The 21621-nt window shown below is 42.8% G+C and overlaps 2 long non-coding RNA genes across 5 annotated transcripts in view; both read right to left on the reverse strand.

The window, feature by feature from the left end:
• The window catches only part of LOC102142134 (uncharacterized), a 285245-nt gene that overhangs the window by 90099 nt on the left and 173525 nt on the right, over window positions 1-21621 (reverse strand). The gene's annotated exons all lie outside the window — the stretch shown is intronic.
• LOC141409253 (uncharacterized) overlaps window positions 1-21621 on the reverse strand; it is a 106181-nt gene that overhangs the window by 3747 nt on the left and 80813 nt on the right. The window lies entirely within an intron of this gene.

Below are 21621 nucleotides of genomic sequence, written 5' to 3' on the forward strand. Positions count from 1 at the left end.
CCTCATGACTCCAGCAGACCACGATGGAGTCAGAGGGATGAGGGATGACTTTATGCTGCAGGCCAGATCCTGACCAAAAGCACATTCCTCTCTGAGAGCCCTCATGCCTCTTTCCTTATCCTTGCAGCTTGAAAGCAAACCCAAACCCCAACAGCCCCTTAAGGACTAACTTGCTAGTGGGATATGGACAACTTCTTACCCCCCACATTTCAGCTATATGTAGTCATTAAAATAACCATTATTTGCTTGATTTTCCCATAATAGAATTAATCTGTGTTCAATTTAGTCAGGCTAGTCCTGAAATTCATTTCTCACATCTACAATTCTGAGCATGTCAGGGAAGTGAGCTGTGATATAGTCATTCTAAAATAGCATAACAAAAAGGGAACATCTCCAAGCTGCTGCTCTTTGATATATTAGGATGACGGAGTCCAGAAGAAGCTCTCTTAACCGATCTCCACTTAATGGCTTCAGTAAATAAACTACACTCCCCTTCTGCTCTGTTCAACATCACACTAACTGAGGTGGAGGCACCTAAAGGCACAACATGTGACTCTCTGAGTTCCCATGGACTTTTGCTCCCACAAGCTGAAAAGTGAGCATGCCAAAATTCAGTTGCATTTGCTTCCAAACCTGATTATAATAGTTGTTCTTCTTACTATCATTAGGTAATTTAATGTAATATTAAGTATAATTAAGAAATTTTAGTATAAAAAGGAAGGAGTAGTCATCTCTGTGAAAGTGACAGTGGGTGTTTTGTGAAGAGTCAGTAACCATAACTCTCTAAAGCAGTGCTATCCAAGAGAAGTGAAATCCAAACCACTTAGGTAAATTTACATTCTCTAGTAGTCACATTTAGAAAGTAAAAAGAGGAGCCAGACATGTGACATGTGCCTGTAGTCCCAGCTACTTAGGAGGCTGAGGGGGGAGGATCACTCGAGCCCAGGAATTCAAAGTTACTAAGCTATGACTGTGCCATTGCACTCCAGCTTGGGCAACAGAGCAAGACCCTATCTCAAAAAAAAAGTACAATGGACCAGATAAAAATAATTTTAAGAATTTATTGTATTTTACTCAGCATATTCAAGCGTATAATCATATAAATTGAGATCTTTTATGTTCTTTGTCTGTACTAAATCTTGGAAATCCAGTGGGTGTTTTACATTTCTGCCATCCCTTGCTTTTGACTAGCCACATTTCAAATGCACAGTAAACGCATGTGGCACATGTCTACTATATTGGAGAGGGCAACTCTATAGAACTGCCATTTAATTAATAGAGACAACTGTTAGGAACAGGGAATTTTTTTTGTTTTCTGAGACAAGGTCTCTCTCTATCCCCAAGGCTGGAATGTAATGGAATAATCATGGTTCACTGCAGCCTCAACCTCCTAGGCTCAAGGGATGCTCCCACCTTAGCCTCCTGAGTAGCTGGGACCACAGGTGAATGACACCATGCTCAACTAATATATATATATATTTTTTGTAGATACAGTGTTTTCCTATGTTGCCTAACCTGGTAGAACTTTTTAATAGTTACTGTACTCAGAATGCATTGCAAGTGTCTATAAGCTCTCTTTCCACAATAAAGAAACTCAAATTGGAAATGTCAAATTTTTCATTGCGGATATGACTGAAACAAGAAAGAAAACCAGGAACTTGAGTCAATGAATGCAAAGTCAAAGAGGATCTTTGACTCTGCATTCAAAAATCTGACAAATGAATGTAGTTTAAAGTTAAATGGGTTTATGGTATATACAGGACTTTTTATTTTTTTATAAAATGATTCTCCATGTTAACATAACATTTTTGGTTAAACAAAAAACACTGTAACAACAACATTGGATAAAAGAGCATCTATTGTAATTGGAGTGCTTTTAAACTAATTAATTTTAATTGAATTCAACAAATGTTTACTGAGCGTCTTCTATTTGTGAACTTTTTTCCTGACCCTAAGGATTACACAGATTACTAAAGGACGTAAGACAATAAAAGCAATTGCAACACAACACGTAAGAAACAAGTCAAATGATAGGGCAATTGTGTTTGATTGGAGAATCAGGAAATATCCCATGTTAAAAAAAAATACCTTCTGATATACAAGTCTTGAAGAATGAGTAGATTTTCATCATAGAGATGAATGAAAGAGGAATATTTTTAAATAGAGATTACAAGACTTTCCTGATGGACAACTTTCCTATCGTACTATCAGCACCTACTGTCACATGACCAAAAGATGTACAAGCTCTCGTGAGAAAGATGTGGGTATTTTAATTGCTCTCAACCTCAACATAGGCTAGAAAAGTTTGATGTTCAGTGTGGGAAGAACCAGTGGCCAATGGTTGTTTAGCATACACCTGAGTGCTCAGGGGAACCTCCGGAAAGAGGCAAAGGGAGTTGAGCTGGATCTGTTAGGAAAAGGATTCTCACAGAAAGTAGTTTATGAGATGAATGTTCCAGCAACTGTGTATATATTTTATCAGAACAAGGGGAAAGTAAGAGCACAAAGAGAGGCTGGGACAGTCTAAGTAGGGGCTAGTGCACTTAATTCGGAGTCAAAAGGTAAAGGTTCATCCACACATGCTACCTCTGTAAGCCTGGGCACATCACTCAGCCACTCTGAGCTTCAGTTTCCAATATCCCAGGAGTGCTATAGGGATTAAATGGACAAGCTAGGTGGACATCCTCAGCCAAATGTGAACACTACCCAGATTTTAGGTACTAGTTACTGTGATTATTATTATTACCATTAGAAAGGTTTTGCATTTATCCCTATGGAGGTAATAAAATCCTGGAATGCAGTGGAGGCAAAAAAGCATTGATAGGAGGAAACAGAGGAAAAATACGCTGAAGAGAAAAAGTCAAAGTTGGTCATTGATTGGATTGGTGGTGGCTGGGATCACAGAGCTAAGAATAAAAAAATATTTTTTTCATTAATGACATAACAAAGGAAATAAACTTCGGCATATGGGTTGTAGCCATCAAATGGCAGCCTTTTTCACTGAAGCCACCACTTGGCTTGCGTTTTATATCCAAGTTAACTTTCCAATACCCTGCCCACCACTTCTATTAGCAATTCAAAATTTTATTTCTCTCCCTCCACACTGAAACTAAACTGCAGAACAGGAAAAAGCATGTGTGCTAAAAGTTATTGTCATTTATTAACTACTACTTTCAAGGCCAGAAATGACAAATAGAATGCTGAGCCACTGCTACTGGTAGAGAAAAAATATGCTCTTAAAATTGATAGGATGCACACCCACCATTCTCCTCATTGTCAGCCACCAATATATAAACTGTTGCCAAGTGAATACAGCCTACAACCACCAGTGGCCAGATATCGATTTCTCTTATAGTCAGCAGCAGTTGAAGTTATACACATGCGTGCACACACACACACACTGCACGCACACACACACACGGTACACTTTAAACCTTATAATCAAATTAATTATGTTTCTGTCAGAAAAAGTATTTTTATTTCTAGGACAACAGGACGAGAGTTTTTAAAAAATCTTTTAAATAGAAGTAACTCTAAAATGATATTGCATTAAATTATTTAAAAGGAAGTATAACCACCCCGATCCTGCACTCATTTGTACAACAAAGTCTAGATTGGTACTAATCTTGTGACACTTGTCAATTCCCTGCAATATGCATCATCATGAGTAGATTCTTTAAGCTCAGAGTTAGAATAAGTAAATCATTCACAGGATGCTACAGATACCATGAAACATTATCTTCTCTGCAAATCCAATTGTATATATCTTTCAAGGTTGTTCATTGTTTTGAATTGTGTTGTCCAATTTTCCTCCATTAGAGTAGATAATGGAGCATGAACTACATTTGGTAAGATCTACGATCTAGGAGTAGGGCATACCCTAAGCAACATTATGACATAGAAAAAATGTCTTTAATATCCTTGGATCTCTCTTTTGACCATTTTCCTTACATATCTACCCACCCTCCTTCTCTGTGGCTTCTTTTGGGACTTCTTTCTCCAATGGTATCCCATAATCGAGATATTTCTTGTCTTACCCTGGAATAACAACATTTATATACCTTGTATTTTATTATTTAAAAGGCATGGTCTTCATTCATGAATGCTATACCAAAGAGAATTACCTCAGTGGTAATGTAAGGCTTTGTGGCTAGCCAAAGAGATTTTCCATATTCTTCAAATCATATCCTCTAACATCACACTCAGGGTGATGTGCAGGTAAAGGAAAATATGTCAAAACACCTGGTTAACTTCAAACAGCTCCATAAATGAAAGAAATCATTATTATTATTATTCTGCCTGCACAAAGGGTTAGTGGGGTGCTGGAGCTGGCTAATGCTGGTTTGCCAGAGCCACCTGTGTACTCCATTCAATGACATCAAGTTGAAGGTTTGAAATCACCCCCAGTGAAAATATTTACACCATGATAATTGGTAAATGCTACATATCAAGGCTTTTCCCTGTACCTCCTAGAGAGCCAGTTTACCAGCACACCACTGCATAAGATCATCTTTATGTAGAAAGAGATGGCATCTTGAATTTTTTTTTGATTTTTTGGCCCATCGAGTTGCCCTATTTTCCTGATTAGTCCTCCTCCCTTGCCAACACAACGTGAAAGGATTTGCCTATGCACATACATATCTCAAGTCACTGTAATAATTAGCTTAATCATGGCTTTTCTGTTCACTGGCATATGCTCAGAACCTACACTGCCTAACACATAGAAGGTGAAAATATTGGCCGGGCTCGGTGGCTCAAGCCTGTAATCCCAGCACTTTGGGAGGCCGAGACGGGTGGATCACGAGGTCAGGAGATCGAGACCATCCTGGCTAACACGGTGAAACCCCGTCTCTACTAAAAAAAAAAATACAAAAAACTAGCCGGGCGAGATGGAGGGCGCCTGTAGTCCCAGCTACTCGGGAGGCTGAGGCAGGAGAATGGCGTAAACCCCGGAGGCGGAGCTTGCAGTGAGCTGAGATCCGGCCACTGCACTCCCGCCCGGGCGACACAGCCAGACTCCGTCTCAAAAAAAAAAAAAAAAAAGAAGGTGAAAATATTAATTGATTAAATGAGCACACAGACATCCCACATCTACAATTGTGTGTGAACAGACACACAGACACATACACCCACTGAGTCTGAGTTAACATGAGACAGCTATTTATAAAAAACACTTCAGTAGTAAAGGGCCATTTTATTTTCTATGTTAGAATATTTACTTGGTTTATTGCCAATGGCCTAAAACTCCTGGAGAAGCAACTGTTAACAACAGACAGGATCAAAAGCTATTTAAATATTGCAGAAAAACATGTTATGGTACTTTTAAGTTTTATTATCCTCTTAGGAAAAAGACTAATTTTTGAAGTGCAAATCATCCAAAACAAATCTTTTTAAGTCCCCAAGATGCACCAATATGCTTAATGGGCAAAACTGCCTCATATCATCACTGCTTCCAACCTCAGAGTCACCAGCTCTCTCCTTCCTTTTGCTCAAACAACCTTCTCACCATCTGTTCACTCTTCAGTCAGACCCCACAGAAACCACCCTGTCAAAGGTCACCAATGACTTTCCAAATGGCAATCTCCAGGCCATTTCTCAGTTTTTTAAATCCCTCTGCTGCATTTGACACTGTTGTCTTCTGCTGAGTCTCATTCTGGCCACATTCAATTTCCCCCGGCCTGCCAGTATGTGTCAGCGCCCCTCCCTGGAGTTCCTCCAGTCCTGCCCCACAGCTCCTGGCTCTCACTTTCCCTTGCCCTTTGACTCCTGACCTCTTGGTGTCCTGCACACTTTGGCTACTATTCCCCTACCTCACTCACAGGATTGTCACATCCCTGTCACAAAGAAGGCTCTTACCTATGTAGCACATAATGAACACAAATTTCATGCCCACACATACACCCAGGTGCACACATGCATGCACAGGTACGTGCGTGTGCATACAAATATATATTGACACATCCATTATCTCACTTCTTAGCCCTCATCTGTGTGTGTGGACTTCCCCATCTGCCTTTCAGCATGTCTGGCTCTTCACCGCAATTCCCCTCCTTGCCGCTAGGGGACAAACTGTGCCTCAGTCTCAGACTGATGTTGAAAAAGTCCTCAGTTAAATTCTCCCCTCCCCTTAATTTAGGTGAGATTCCACTCACCTAAATTAGTTACAGGTCCCGCCCCATCTTCTCTTCCCTTAAAGGCAGAGGTGCCTCAGGCGCTGTCTTTGACTTTCTCTGGTCGCTATCCCAAGGTTATCACTTTATCTCATAGAAACCCATGGCTTCAACTATCCCCTACACATATTCCTATTCCCCAAAAGCAAACCTGGAGAAGACCTGAATTAAACCTCTAGTTGTAGCTTCCACTGACACTGAAATCTCAATATGCCCCAATTCAACCTTTTTATCTTCTCCCTCAAACATATTTTACTTTGCATAAATGATCCTAGACCCTGATTACTCCTGTGAGAACTACTAAATGTACTTGTGATTCTCCCCCTTCTCTCTCACCAACTTCCATTCATTTGCTGAATTCTGAAGATTCTCCCTCTGCAAGAGTTCTTACCTCTGTCTCTGCATTACCACTGCCTACTGCCACAGTTCAGGCATTGGGCATTTCTCACGTGAACCATCACAATGAAATGATAACTGACCACACCACGATGAGCCTTTCTCCCTCAACGCAGCTGCCATACTCAACTGCTAGACTTGTCCTTCTAAGCCCAGTATGAGGCTGTATGTCAATCTTTGTATTTTCCACTGCCGACAACAATGTCTGCACAAGATTACCAGCAGACTGCCTACATCTGAATCATCCAAGAGGCTGGCTTACAATGCAGATTTCTAAGCTCCACTTCAAGCCAGCTGAATCAAATCAGTAGGTCCCAGAAATCTACATGTTCAGCCAAGTCCCTTTATAAGCCTTCAGCCCATTACAACCGGAGAGCCACTGGCATAGAGCTTCCTCTGTAGGGCATTTAAAGTCTTTCACTATCTGGCCCCTGCTTACCTTTTAATCTGATTTTCGCCTATCCCCTCACCCATGCCCTCATTCTCCATATTTGCCCTGTGCCTTTGGGTGTTTCTCTCCCTGAAATGCCCTCTGCCTTTTGTTGCCAAATCTTACTAAAGCTTAGCCCTAAATTCACATACTCTGTGGCATCGTCTGTGATGCCTCTGGTTATATCCAGTTCCTAGCTCTTCAGGACCTCTGTTGCCCTCAATAAAACAGGATTTGTTCAGCTGGTGAGTAACTCCATGAGAACACAGGTTTTGATCAATAAGAGTTTTATTACTTGGTGCAAGTAAGGAGGACACTGGGTGCAAGTAAGGAGGACACTGTTCTCCAAAGCAGCGTCTCCCGGAGGGAAGGGAACAGGAGGGTTTTATGGGGCAATGGAGAAGGGAGAGGGTGCATCATGACAGGTAGAGGAGGGGTCCCAGTTGCACAGACATGGTGAGTCATCATGCCAGCGCATGGGTCACATGTCATGGTAAGGCAGGTATAGTTCCTCCCAGGGTGGAGACTTTGGCATGGTAATGAGGAAAGTTCACTCAGGTTCATCTAGAAGTTGCCAGGATCCGTCAGGACCTGGTTTAAACCAACAAGGTGACTGTACTCCACACAGGCTGCAGGGCAGGAGGCTGTAAAACAGACTGACTGCTCACGTTGATTAGATTCCTATCATCCCTGGAGACCTTCCCTGTCTGTTTATACTCTTATATACTTTCTAACGGTGTATCTCCATGCATTATAGTAACTGTTTTAGTACCCCTTTCCTTTTTGGCCAAATACCTCTTAAGGGCAAGAACCAAGTTTTACTCATCCTTTTACCCCAGTAAATGACACATAGTAAGCGCTCAATAAAATGATGTTTGAATGAATGACTGCATAAATATTGTCTTCCACCACTGGAATTCAAACATCAGACTCCATAGATAGCAGCATTTAGAAAAACACTTATATCTAACCATAATGGTTCTGACAGGTTCCTGATAACTCTGGAAGTGTTATACATTCCGTCAGACTGAAAGGACCCAAATTTCATTTCTGAAATTCAGAGGACATCACAAGGAGGCAGTTCCATTTAAATTTCTCTTTCTAATTAAGGGCATAGACACAGATTCAGTTAGTTTGTACTGAAAGAGCCATTCATAGAATAGCCAACAGCTAAAGCCTAATTCTCAGACTAATGAGTAACTAAAGATATTTTTGAAAAAGCTGAATGTCGAGAATATGACAGGGACACCAGAAAAACAAGGCTGTGGATGGCACTTGCCACCTGTCATCTGCCCAACAGGTGACGGCATTATTTGAATAATCCCTGAGTTTGTAGATTAGTCTTGTGGACCAGAGATAGGAGTGGAGGGGTTAGGAAGAAGGAATTCACAGGGTCCCTTCTTTTCAAGAGTTTACAGTTCTGTTAGAACTACCTAAATGCTGCATATGGCAAAAACCCAGGAATAAAAACAAAGAAGTATGTTGGAGACTGCACACTGACCTAATGTGGAAACAAAGCCCACAGCTGCCGGGGAAAGAAAGAGATTTGAGATTCGTTTGTAATCAAAATTTTGGCACTGGAAGGGCCTAGGGAGACCATGTAATGCAGCGGTCTAATTTCACAGATGAAAACTAAGTGCAGAGTGAAATGACTTTTCCAAAGCCATTCAAACTGTTTATTTAACCCGGAAAGCTTTCAGATAGAAATAAGATACACCTGGAAAAAGAGAAGGTAAGTTTTTCAGAGAACTATGTCGGAGGAGGGAAAAACGCAGGTGAGGACAAAAAGAGAAAGAGATTTCTGCAGAAGGAGAAGAGGCAAATGAGCAAGTTTGGGAGATGAAAGCAAGAATTTCTAGTGCAGTTCAAAGAAAAGTGATGACGAGTGAGACTGGGGTGTCACATGGAAGATGGAGACCAGCCTTTATGAATGGAAAGTCTTAGTTAGAAGAAAGAGGAGGGTTGCTATGAACCCAATTGAGTTCCAGCACTATAGAATGAATTCCTGTGCTGTCAGAATCCAACCTCACTCAATCACAAACTTTTGAAGCTGGAAAGACTTTGAAGGAAAACTAAGGAACTCATCTTAGAGAGGAATAAGCCCAGGTTCAGAAGGAGGCAGGGCAAGTGTGTGGTCTTTGGAAACATGCTGATTCTAGTTTCAACACTCATCAGCCACGTGTCTTTGAGCCACTTATTGAAGCCTTTTGAGCCTCCATTGCCTTTCGTGTAAGAAGGAGATATATTCAACTCATAGTGCTGTTATAGGGGTTAGACTATCATGCATCATTAGCACCTGCCCTAGTGTGAGTCCATAAATGGAATTCAGTGAATGCTCCTTCTGCCTCCCTTTGTGCTAAGAGATGAGTTGCCTTGCCCAGTTCATCAGCTTATGCATAGCAAAGACAAGGCAGAAACTTTCATGTTTAAACCTGAAACTCCAAGCTACAGCCCTAAAACAGGCTGCCCCTCTTGCAAACTCCACCTAGGCTCCCACCAGAGTACTTAGGATCCTTTAGAAAAATACCCAAAGGATTATAAATCATGCTGCTATAAAGACACATGCACACGTATGTTCATTGCGGCACTATTCACAATAGCAAAGACTTGGAATCAACCCAAATGTCCATCAGTGACAGACTGGATTAAGAAAATGTGGCACATATACACCATGGAATACTATGCAGCCATAAAAAAGGATGAGTTTGTGTCCTTTGTAGGGACATGGATGCAGCTGGAAACCATCATTCTTAGCAAACTATCACAAGAACAGAAAACCAAACACCGCATGTTCTCACTCATAAGTGGGAATTGAACAATGAGATCACTTGGACTCGGGAAGGGGAACATCACACACCAGGGCCTATCATGGGGAGGGGGGATGGGGGATGGGGGAGGGGGGGAGGGGGGAGGGATTGCATTGGGAGTTATACTTGATGTAAATGACAAGTTGATGGGTGCTGACGAGTTGATGGGTGCAGCACAGCAACATGGCACAAGTATACATATGTAACAAACCTGCACGTTATGCACATGTACCCTAGAACTTAAAGTATAATAATAAAAATTAAAATTAAAAAAAAATAAAAATAAAAATAAAAAAAAAGGAAAAGGGCAGTTCTGTAATTGCCATAAGAGACTGGGAATTCACAATCAGAACTTCATTTGCTTTCCTTCCTGAAGTTTGTCTTTAGTGAGCTTACAGCCTTGATGAATGAAGAAACAAACTCATCTCAAACATACAAAAGATAAAGAGGGAAGATCAAAGAGAAGTCCTCCATGAAAGTATGCCAGCTGGGGATAGAGGATAAAAGCTTTTTTGTTGCTGAATGAAAACACTTTCTGGCTCCATGATTTCCTAGGGATTATAATAGTAATGGTCTGGATTACCAGTACAATTCACATCTGAATATGCTTCATATTTCTCAAAACCTGAAGATTGGAAACTAAACTGTTGAAAGTCAATCAGTCCTGGCCAGGTATAGGTGCAAGGTAGACACAGTGACTCTTGAGCTGTAGGAAGTTTTATCCATACGACAGAAAAAGCTGGCTTTCACTGGATACCCTTTGAGGGATGAGCTATTGGCACGTGGGCATTTAAGTCCTGGACAGAATGTAAATATTAAGACTTTAAAATAATAAATACAATATGCCCCAAACGAATCTTTCTATCTTCTACCTCAAACACAACTGTGCTCTTATCAATGACCTGGGATAGTGCCTTTTTTTTTTTTTTTTTTTTTTTTGCTTGTTTTCAGTAATGTACTGCCATTCTGCGCAAATTTGTTAAGCATTTCTCAGGTTCCAAAGAATTTTCTGACACTAGCATTACAAAAGTGACTAAGACATGGTCCCTATTTTCCAAAATCTGTTTAAATCCCAGCTCAAATCATGTCATTCCTCTGACCTAAACCCTGCATTGTTGCTCCATCTCACTCAGACGAAAGCCAACATCCTGGCAGTGGCCACCAGCTCCTACCTGATCTCCTCGGCCCTTCCTCACTGACCTCATCACATACTACTGTCTCTGTTGCTGATACTGAATATGCCAGCATCCTCCTGCCTCTGTTAATGAATGCATTTTTCTTTCAGGAAAAGAGATGAGTTCTATGAGGAAATGCAAAAAGCAATTATAATTTCAATTGTGGAAAAAGAAAACTCAAAAGTCAACTTAAGAACTTGCCAGTCAGACTGCTTTTTGGGGGAGCTGTCTGATGAGCTGGTGTTGCTATGTGAGGTGAACCACCCAGCTAGCTGGGTGGCTTGACTACCTAGAGGGAAAACTTGACCATTCATATGCAAAGAAAGACGTGACTAAACAACACTATCCCCACTACACACTTCCACCCTGCATGACGTCAGTGAATCTTTGACTTCCCTTAGGTTAGCAAAGCATGGAAACTAATTTCAGGCCAAATGATGATACATTCATGATCGTTGGACAGTTTTACTATCTGGATCCTGGGGCAGTGCATGCAATGTTTGTCCTGGAACAACCTTTTTTAAGGGGCCACCTCTGCTTGAGCAACACACTGGAAGCTTCATAGATAGGTAACATTCTCTGGCTTGCTACCTAGCCCCCTTGGTGTCCTGTTTTCTCTTTTCCCCCATCCTCCTGTGTAGTGCATATGCTCTGTGCACAGACTCTCCCCAAGGCTCTGTCCCTGTCCCACCTTCCCTTCTCTAAGAACTTCCCACCTCTACTCCTCTCCTTTGGGTGAGGACTTTATTTTTCTCTCTGACTCAACACATATGCAGACAACCTGCAGGTCAGACCCTTCTTTGTTGTATTCAGTCTCTAAGATCCTGGGCCTATTTGTTACTCATATTGTCTAGATCTTGGGAGCACAGCCATGTTGGAAGATCATGGAATTCTTTGCACACGCAGTGGACACCTGACCTGCCATCAGGGTGTAGGCTTTCCTGATGCCCCTCCCACCCCAGCCAGGTGTGAGTGGAAGGGATGAATCTCAGAGGGTTGAATAAGTTATGAACCTTAGTTCATGACATATTATCATCTTTGATTTGGGTTAATCTTTGATTTAATTAGCTATCACTTTTATTCCCATTCTTCATTCCCATCCCCCATCCGTAGACAATCATATCTACGTGTTTATTGTTTACCTTTTTATCTGTAAATGCCCTTATAAAATATGCATTATTATTTGGGGTACATATATTTTTCACTTACATAGGTAGTATTGACTTATGTATCTTTTTCTCCCCATTCAGCAGTAGGCTTTTAAGGTGCATGCATGTCATTCTGTGAGCTTCTATCTGCAGCGTGGTCAGCCACAGTGTGCATCTGTGTATCACGCTCTCTGCCCTCCCAGCCCCTGATAAACACACACACAATGCTGTGGAAAACATCACAGTATATATTCATGTCTTCATATGAGGGGCATATTCCCAAGGGTGAAATTAAGCCCTAAAAGATGAATGAGCTCTAGATACAGGAATGGAGGTATAGGTAGATGTAGATGGCAAACATAGATATTTAAATTCATATGCTTACCTTGACTAAGAATGTATTCTGCCAGATGCCAGACAGAACCAACCCTTTCTTCCCCCATACCTCTATTCTGTCCCATACTAATTTCCAGCATAGCACCTGCTAGAGCACCCAGAAGGAAACGGGCCCCTTCCTAGCCACTACCTGCACACATATCTCACTCACAAATCACAACCAGCTTTCCAAGTCAAATAATAACTTGCCTACAAAGTCTTCCTTGATCCCCACAGCTGGAAACAATTGCTCTGTAGTCTGAAATTCTTGGTATCTTAGTATCTTTTGTCTGATAACTTAATATTTTTCTAAGGACACCAATCATAGTTACATAGCGGTTTAATCTCTCCTCTAAGCTCTAAACCTGTGAACAAAGGATTACCACATGAGTCATCTCGGTGACTTGGTGGTTATAACATGGGCTTTGAAGTCTAACAGAACTGAGTTTGTCTCTGCTGTGTCATGTATAAGCTGTGTGACTGTTAAACAAGTTAATTCAATTCTCTCAGCCTTAGTTTCCCCATGTTGATATAGCCTATCTTAATGATTTATGAAGAACCAAATGAAAAGCTGCACATAAAACAGTCCAGTGCCTAACATATATGACAAGTTCAGTAAGTGGTAGCTTATTGGAAACATGCTGATTCTAGTGTCAACACTCATCAGCCATGTGTTTTTGAGCCACTTATTGAAGCTCTTTGAGCCTCCGTTGCCTTTCCTGTAAGAAGGAGATATAGTCAACTCATCGTGTTGTTATAGGGGTTAGACTACCTCAGAAACAAAACAAACTAACAAGTCTCAGAAACAAAAACTGTCTTGTCCAAGGTCACCTGGATGGAAACTGTGTCAGGGCTGGTACTTAAACACAAGCCTTCTTTGTGGTCTACCTTCTCTAAAACTACGCTTACTATTTTTTAGAAAAAAAAAAAAATAGCTATTTATAAGACTGGAACAGTGAGACGAGGAACTGAATTTCTGTATCACTTCAATCAGAGAAATTGAAACTGCACGTATGGGGGTCAGGGGTTGTGCCAAGTCTCCATCTGGTGACACTCCCCCTCGTCCTGGTTGGTGGTGGTGTCAGGAGGGCTCTATGAGATGACATACATGTAGCACACTAGACCAGTGTCAGCAGGTAGCAGATACAGGAATCTGCCCTAATTATTACCAGCCCTTTGACCCAGAGACACAGAGGATTTCTCCTGCTTCTTCCCATGTAAAGCAACCATCTCCCTCCTCAGCCTGAGGAAAACCTCAGTTCAAACAACCTTCCAACCTTTCTCAAAGAAGGCTGGCGGTTCAGATTCAACAAAACACAATCTATGTGATTAAAAAAAAAAAAAACTTTTAGCAGCTCATTAAAATGTTCTGTAGGTTTGTAGGTTTCAAGAGCATCAAATGGCTTTTTGCAATCAATATTTTCAGGCTCTGGAGTGAAAGAATTAGAATCATAAAGATTAAACACTTTCCTCCTTAAAAAAATAAAAGAAAGAAGTCTGTCTATAACTGAGTAGAAAGAACTGATGAGACAAGGAACACGGGTGGGAGTAGCCAGGTTCTACTTCCCAAGAAAGGTCCAGCACACTGGCCTGGCCTGTCTGCCACCCACAGGATCCTGTGCTGAGGGAGGCGGCCCAGGGACCAGGCAGGTCCAAGCAGGTTATTCACCCAGAGTTGCCCCGTTATGGATTCCAGTAAAGGAACGACGAGAACTATGATATCAAGAGAAAGTTTTAAATTATACTGTGAATAAAAGCCTGCCTCTAACATCAAAAGATACCCAGGGGCATGTCACCACGGAAGGCTCAGTACAGGTTAGGCCAGCCATTTGGGAGTAAATGTCCTGAATAGAGCCCTAGAGCCCAGGGCTACTCTTAATTGAAGCAGTTCTGCAAAGAAGAAGCTGGAAATGTTTGTTCTACTTAAATCCCTGGAGATACAGGAAGTGTCTTCTTGGGGTGGCCAAGGCCCCAAAAACTATCTCCCCAGACTGCCAAAGGCCGGAATCATAAAGTAAGTTAGAGTGAAGGGGACACTCTGTGTGACACAAATGGAAGCAAGATCGGAACTGTGTTTGACTGGGGAGCATGGAGCCTCTTGGGGTCCCAGCATCCTGCAGGGTAGGAGCAACAGTGTCATGAATTAGCTACACAGCAAGGGTCCATAGGATGCTCCAGCAGAGGTAGGTGGGCTGAGGATGAGTCAGAGTGTTGCAAGGCCAGCAGTCGGCAAGGACCTTTGCTAGAACACCAGGCTGGTGGATGCCAATCATTACAAAACAGAAGAGGTCAGGAGCTGTTTCTTCCCTGCACTGTTTTGTTGTAATTGCTCCAGGAGGTCCACCAGGACTCACAGGCACAGGCCACTGACTTGAAGAACATTTTAGTTTCTCCACTGAAGTCTGTTCCCAATCACAGCAGAGATGGACCTGCTAGGACTGACAGAGACCCAAATTGCAACAGAGATGAAGTTTAAGAAGGCCAGGTCTGGGACAAACAGCTCTAAAGATCTCCAGGCCCTCCATGAAACCATGTTCATGCTCAGCAAATGCACACCCCGTGAGGGCGAGTCCTGCATGAGTGCCCGCAGCCCCTCTGTGTAATCTGTCACCACCAGCTGCAGACCAAGTGGCTCCCCATGCAGCAGGGGAGATGAACAAAGAATCATGTTTCTCTGCTTCTTTGCCCTGTATGCTGAGTTTATTTTCATCCCTAAGGCTCCATTCAGGCAGAACTCTCTAGCCTGACCTCCCCCAGGGGTGGCATTACCAGCCCATCCATCTTAATGAAATAACTGAAGTGGAGGTACAGAAAGACTTAAAGACTTAGATTGCAGTTGAGCACCAAGTAATTGATCTGATCATTGGTGATAAATCCAATTCAGGCATCTTAACGACTGAAGGCAGTTATTAAGACAACCAGTGACATTGCCTAGTCATGGCTATTTTAGTCTCAAAGGTCTGCATCTGTATGTGAGGCTGTGCCCAACAGCTGACCTGTAAGCAGGAAAAAAAAAATTTAAACAGTCCAACAGTGAGGTTTTTGCTCAATTATTTAGGTTAATGTTCATCATAGCTTCCTTCTGCAGCCAGACTCTTTGCTTGCACTGGGAGATTATTCTAAGATGTACACAATGCACTTGCTGCCAAGCCGGATCAGGAGGTGGGGGTGCAGCTTGCAGTGCAATACACAAGTGACACTTCCATAAAAGCCTCCATGCCGTGTTATTCTCAGCCCGTATGAAGACTGCATAGTGGGATTTATGGCAGAAACCCAACCTTATCCCATTTTATCCCCCCTCCCAATACTTGCTTTGTTCATCTGAAGGACCTAATGATACCCAGCAAATGCTAAACAGATTAGGGGAAGGAGAGAGCTGCTCCTGCTGTATTTCAGGTGCCTTCGGTGACAGTGCTGGCTCTGAGTCAATGATGACATTGCCACCACCCAGGGAGCAAAGGAGAGCACAGCTACCTCCTCCACCTCAGGACATGACAAAGCCCCATTGTCCTCTGGTTCTGGTTATTGTTCCCTTGAAAAAAGGCAGGGCTGTGGCTTGTAGTGACCCACAGCCGGTTAGAGTCACTATCCATCCCTTTCCTTCCACTCTCCCAAACCCACACCCCCAAGCCGAAGGTGTGCAGTCCAGAGAGGAACTCGCGCATGGGGCTTCCTACAAAGCCACGCTTCACTGCATGAAGTGGGACGTATGAGAGTGCACTCCAGGCACCCTGTGTTCAATGTGCTACTCTCTATAGGCAACTCCCAAATTCTATCACTTTATACCAAAGACACCATTCTACTGATCTCCCTCCTCAAATTCAAGTCTCGATCCCAGGTATCTCCTGACGGTCCCTGATCTCCACTCCTCCCTGCTTCCAGCCCCACCACCCTGCAATTACACAGGAAGCACTGGACCAAGAAGTCAGGGCAGAGAAAGCAGATGAGATGAGGAAGGTCAGTGTGGCATCAGGCGGGGGGCTTTAAAGCCCAAAGGATTAGAGTCTTGCTTATAAGAACATGGATGCAACATGGATCATAAAGTCAAGGATGGAAGAAAATTCTAGTGGCTTCAGAAAGGCAGAGTTAAGAAGAAATTATTGTAATAATGCAGTGACTCTCAAATAACTTTTTAGAAATTGAGCTTTGCTTTCACAAGTATTCTTCCTGGGAACCCTAATATATAGATGAGATAAAGTGAAAGTCTGGTTGGAGAAGAACCTGCCATCTCATTTTCCCTTGGCTACCTCATTCCCTCCTTTGTGGCAACTCTACAACACCCCCCAGGGACCCAGAAGGCTCTGGGGTTGACTGGAAACTACTGTCACAGTGAAGACAAGAAATGAATGAATTAGGTAGCTGTGGCAACAAACACCAACTAAAGGCAATTGCTTAACACAACAAAAGCTTTTTGCTCATCCACACGAAGCCAACTGTGGGTCCGGGTAGCTCTTCAGGCAGCCGTCACATGAGGTGGCTCAGTGCCCCTGGCGTTCTTGTGGCACCTCTGTTCCAACACCTGCCTCCACGATGGGCACAGCGGGAGACTTGTGTCCGTGCTTTTAAGTGCTTCCACTCAGAAATGACACGTCACCTCCCATTCCAGCTCATGCAGGGGAGCTGGGAAATGTAGACACCCATGTGCCAGGAAAGGGAGGAAAGCCATAAATACTGATGTCCTGATGAGCTTCAGTAATGTTTATCACAACAAATAAGACTTATTAGATGAATGAGCCTTGCATTACATTGACTGAGTGCATTACAACCTATAGACTGGCACTATACATAGTTTATATCTTCTAGGTAAAGAGTCACAGGAGTCACAGGTTTAAAAAAAAAAAAAAAAAAGAAAAAAAGAAGTTCTGAGACTGGCTTGGGGTCTCACAGCTAAGATTTAGCTGACCCTGGAAATTCCAATTCCAGATCCACAGCCCTTGTCTCTACTACAGAGATTCAGGGAAAGGGAAGGAAGAGCTACTGAGGGAAAATCAAGATGAATTGGTCAGATAAATGCATATGTAAAAAGAAATAGTAAAAATCGCTCCCCAAGTTTTCTCACTTATGAAGGAGAAATAAGAGACAAAATGTAGCCATAGGGGAGGGCTTGGGAGGGACGTAAACTCAATGCACCCCCCTCCGCCTCCCTGCCCAGTCTACCATATTTCAAACAAGTGAATCATCCCACTTGAGGTATCAGGTTGATGGATTTCAAGACAGGCTGGACCAGAGAGGAAAGTTCACTGTAAATAAGTAAATATGTGCAATCTGTAAGGACAATTTGCATGCACAGAGCACTATGCTGTTTACAAAGCACTTTCATATGCAGGCTCTCATCTGTATTCAGAGGCTCACTGGTGCCCTGGGCAGGGATGATATTATCTTGGAGTAATGGCATAACTTAGTCTGTGAATGACACAGGACACATTCTTGGCAACTCTGTAGGACAGGGCATTCGGTCCCGACAGGACACTCACTGGGCTGCAGGGTCTAGCCCCTGCTCCGGGAGGTGGGGATCCAGTGAATATGGCCAACCTCTTGTTGATTCCCATCCTCAGAGTCTGAGGCTTAGCCCCAGACACCTCTAGCCAGCCTGTTTCAAATCTTTGCTCTCTAGGCCTCAGCGAACAGAGAGCTCAGATAATTTTACCACCCAGGACATTCAAAGTGGTTGTGTTGGCCTGAGAGAGGGCAGGGAGGTGTGGCCATCAAAGTTCAGGGTGATCTTACATTGTCAATGGGACTGCTCCCCTGCCAGGGTCTGGAGAACGGGGCAGTGCACCACTCCCACCAACAGAGAAGGGACAAGAATAAGCTGGGCAGAGTGTCAGAGCCAACATCAGAGGAGGACTCTAGACCAAGCAGGGAACAGGTAGGCAAAAAAGACATCAGAGTAGATACGAGGGTCTACAAAGTGGGCTGACATGGAGCAGGAGGAGATGGGCCAGGTGACCTGCCTTTGTGGCCGGTCTGGCCTCACCAAAGTCCTCCTCTTTCCTCCCTGCCCTGGTCTGGGTAATCTAGAACAGAGCTGGGGGGCCCTGCTAGAAGGGCAACAGTGCCTCTTGCTGCAGGGTGCTGCAGGGAATCACTCAGGACATGCCTTCTGTCTCTGCCTGCTGAGGCTCTTGGACTCCCCGCATCTCAGTGACAGACAGAGCTGCTGGCCAGAGCTGCAGACTCCTCGATTGTCCCGGTGCTGGTCTGAGAGCCTCCATCGCTTTATCTGGAACATGACTCCAACCACTTCGCCTCTCCAGGACATCATTTCCCTTGCTACTGAGGATGAATTTTGCTCACTTTCCTTTGTTGGCAACTCAGCTCCTGTAAGAACTGCTTTGAAGCTCTCCGTCTGCCTTGGATTCATGGCAACTAACAGGCTGGTTCCTCAGGCATCCCCATCACCTTCCAGTCTCAAGGAATTTCCTTTTAATTCAAATGTGCAATGGAAATTCTCACCTCTCCCAGAGACACAGAGCCCTAAGGCTGAGAGCAGAGATCTAAGGCCAGGTAACAAGGGAACAGATGAGCTCTTGGTTAAATCTGACCTCAGTACTTGGGAGCAAAAACTTCCTCCCCCTTCAGGTGGGCAAATCTTTAAGCAAAGGGTTCTCAACCCCAGATACTCATTAGAATCACATGGTGTGTTTTTAAAAATCACTATCTAGACCCTTCTCCCACCACCACCAATTAAATTAGAATGTTAGGGGTGTAAGTCCATGTATTCTTATTTTTTAAAAACTCTCCAGGTAATTATAATGGATAGGTAATTTCCTGCTGACACATCAACTCTTCAATTCATTCTGCTAATCTCAGCCTATGCATTACTTTGTTCCAATCTTTTTATTAATTATTGTACCTTACAATTACACAGTGCAAAACAAAGCATTTTCATATGAATATTTTACTAACTCTGTGAGGCCAGTGTTCTTCCATCTTACCTGGAAAGAAAGGGTCTAGGTCCTATTCACAGCTATATCCCTGCCATGCTGCATAACATCTACATGAAGTAAGTACTTGGTGTCTATTGAATTATAAGATTGCTATAGCATGATTTTATTATTATTATCATCACAGTTTTAAAGTTGATAAAACCGAGGCCAGGTAAGGTAAAATGGCATTGTCTAAGATTATACAGCCAATTAAGAGGAAAGGCCAAGACTAGTACCCAGATCTTCTAAGTCTGGTGTGATTTCCAGACTTCTCCCCTCTCATTCCTCTCACCAGTCTTTTCGCAGGTCTGCCCATACCCTCATATTAGTCTTGATCTTGTTTTTCAGGAATATGAAGGTTTCTAAACCCTGGGACACAGGTGTGAGAAACACCAACAGACCTGACCACAGCCAAGGAACACACCCCCTTGTCTAGTCCTATAGCTTAGCTTAGACAAGAAACAAATTACAGGGGAGCAAATCTGAATTGTGTACTTAACAAATGACTGTGGATAATGATGGCTGTAGCAGTGATGGGAAGAATGGGCCACTGAAATGCTACCCCTCCATCAATAGATCAAGTACTGTGTCCCGTGGTGACAGGCACAATTCCCAGCTGGCAGGCGTATGAACAACATTGAAGGAATTTCCACAGAAGATAGGTTCTAAACCCATGGATACATTGATGTCCTCAGTTTCCCCTTTGGGAAGTGAACAGCCGCTCTTTGATATGGCCTTGCCTTGAAAGAAATATAAAGGATTCTGGAAAACAGCTTGGGAAAGTGCAGTGGCTTTCAGTGTATGGTCCCTGAACCAACAGTGTCATCATCACCTGGAAACTTGTTAGAAACACAAATCTCCATGCTGCCCCAGACCTACTGCATCTGAAACTCTAGGGACAAAGCTCAACAATCTGTGTTTTATCAAGTGTCTGATGAGGACTAAAGTTTTAAAACCACCAGTGTGGTGGGTAGGGCACCAACTTACTGGTTAGATACATCTGCCCTGAAGCCCAACTCCAGTATTTACTTGGTGAGTAGCCTGGCAGTAAGAAGAAATGGAATAACGTCATCCCTCAGTATCGCCAGAGGATTGGTTTCAGGACACCCATGGATCCCCAAATCCACAGATGCTCAAGTCTCTGCTATAAAATGGTGTAGCATTTACATATAAGCTGCACACACCCTCTCGTATACTTTAACTCATCTCTAAATTACTTATAATATCTAATTATAATGATATCTAATATATATGAAATATATCTAATACATAATGAAATATATCTAATAATAATATCTAATATATAATGAAAATGCTGTGTAAATAGTTGTTATATTGTAGTAATTGTTTTACTTGTATTAGTTTTAGTATTGTATTGTTATTGTTAATGTTTTCTCTCAAAATATTTTTGATCTGAGGTTAGTTGAATCCACAGATGTGGAACCCACAGATATAGACAGCCAACTGTGTATGTGTGTGTATGTGTGTGTGGTGTGAAATATATATATATATATATATATAGAGAGAGAGAGAGAGAGAGAGAGAGAGAGAGAGAGAGAGAGAGAGAGAGAGAGTGACAGAGACAGAGACAGAGAGAGCAAGTTCTGAACATGTAGGGGAGCCCACTGACCTCCACATTTGTCCTGGCCAGGCTTTGCACAAGTGCCTTTTCACCCTAACACCCACAGCTGTCTAAGAAATCATCAGGCTTACTCCAGTCTTGCCCAATATTCATGCTTCTCTCAGTAGCCATGCAAAGCCCAAAACCACAGGTTATTTCTAACTCCTGGCCTCTATTCCCCTATATTCTATATGTCACCAAATCTCACCCCATTACCCTTTTCTCTTCAACTGTTAAACCTTCCATCTGAAACTCATGATCATCATTAGCAAGATCTCCCACAGACCCAACATCTACTCCTGCACCAATTAAAATACAACTCTATCCACTGAAGACACTAATTCTCCCACAACCCTCTAAAGTAGTGGCTATTTTCTTTCCTACAAGCCACCCCCACCCGGCTTTTTTTTGTGACATGGACTCTCCCTCTTTCTCCAGGGTGGAGTGCAGTGGCGCAATCTCAGCTCACTGCAACCTCCACCTCCTAGGTTCAAACGATTATTGTGCCTCAGCCTCCCAAGTAGCTGGGATTACAGGCATGCGCCACCACATCAGCTAATTTTTGTATTT

Source organism: Macaca fascicularis, chromosome 1, assembly GCF_037993035.2.
Source record: "Macaca fascicularis isolate 582-1 chromosome 1, T2T-MFA8v1.1".
NCBI lineage: Eukaryota > Metazoa > Chordata > Mammalia > Primates > Cercopithecidae > Macaca > Macaca fascicularis.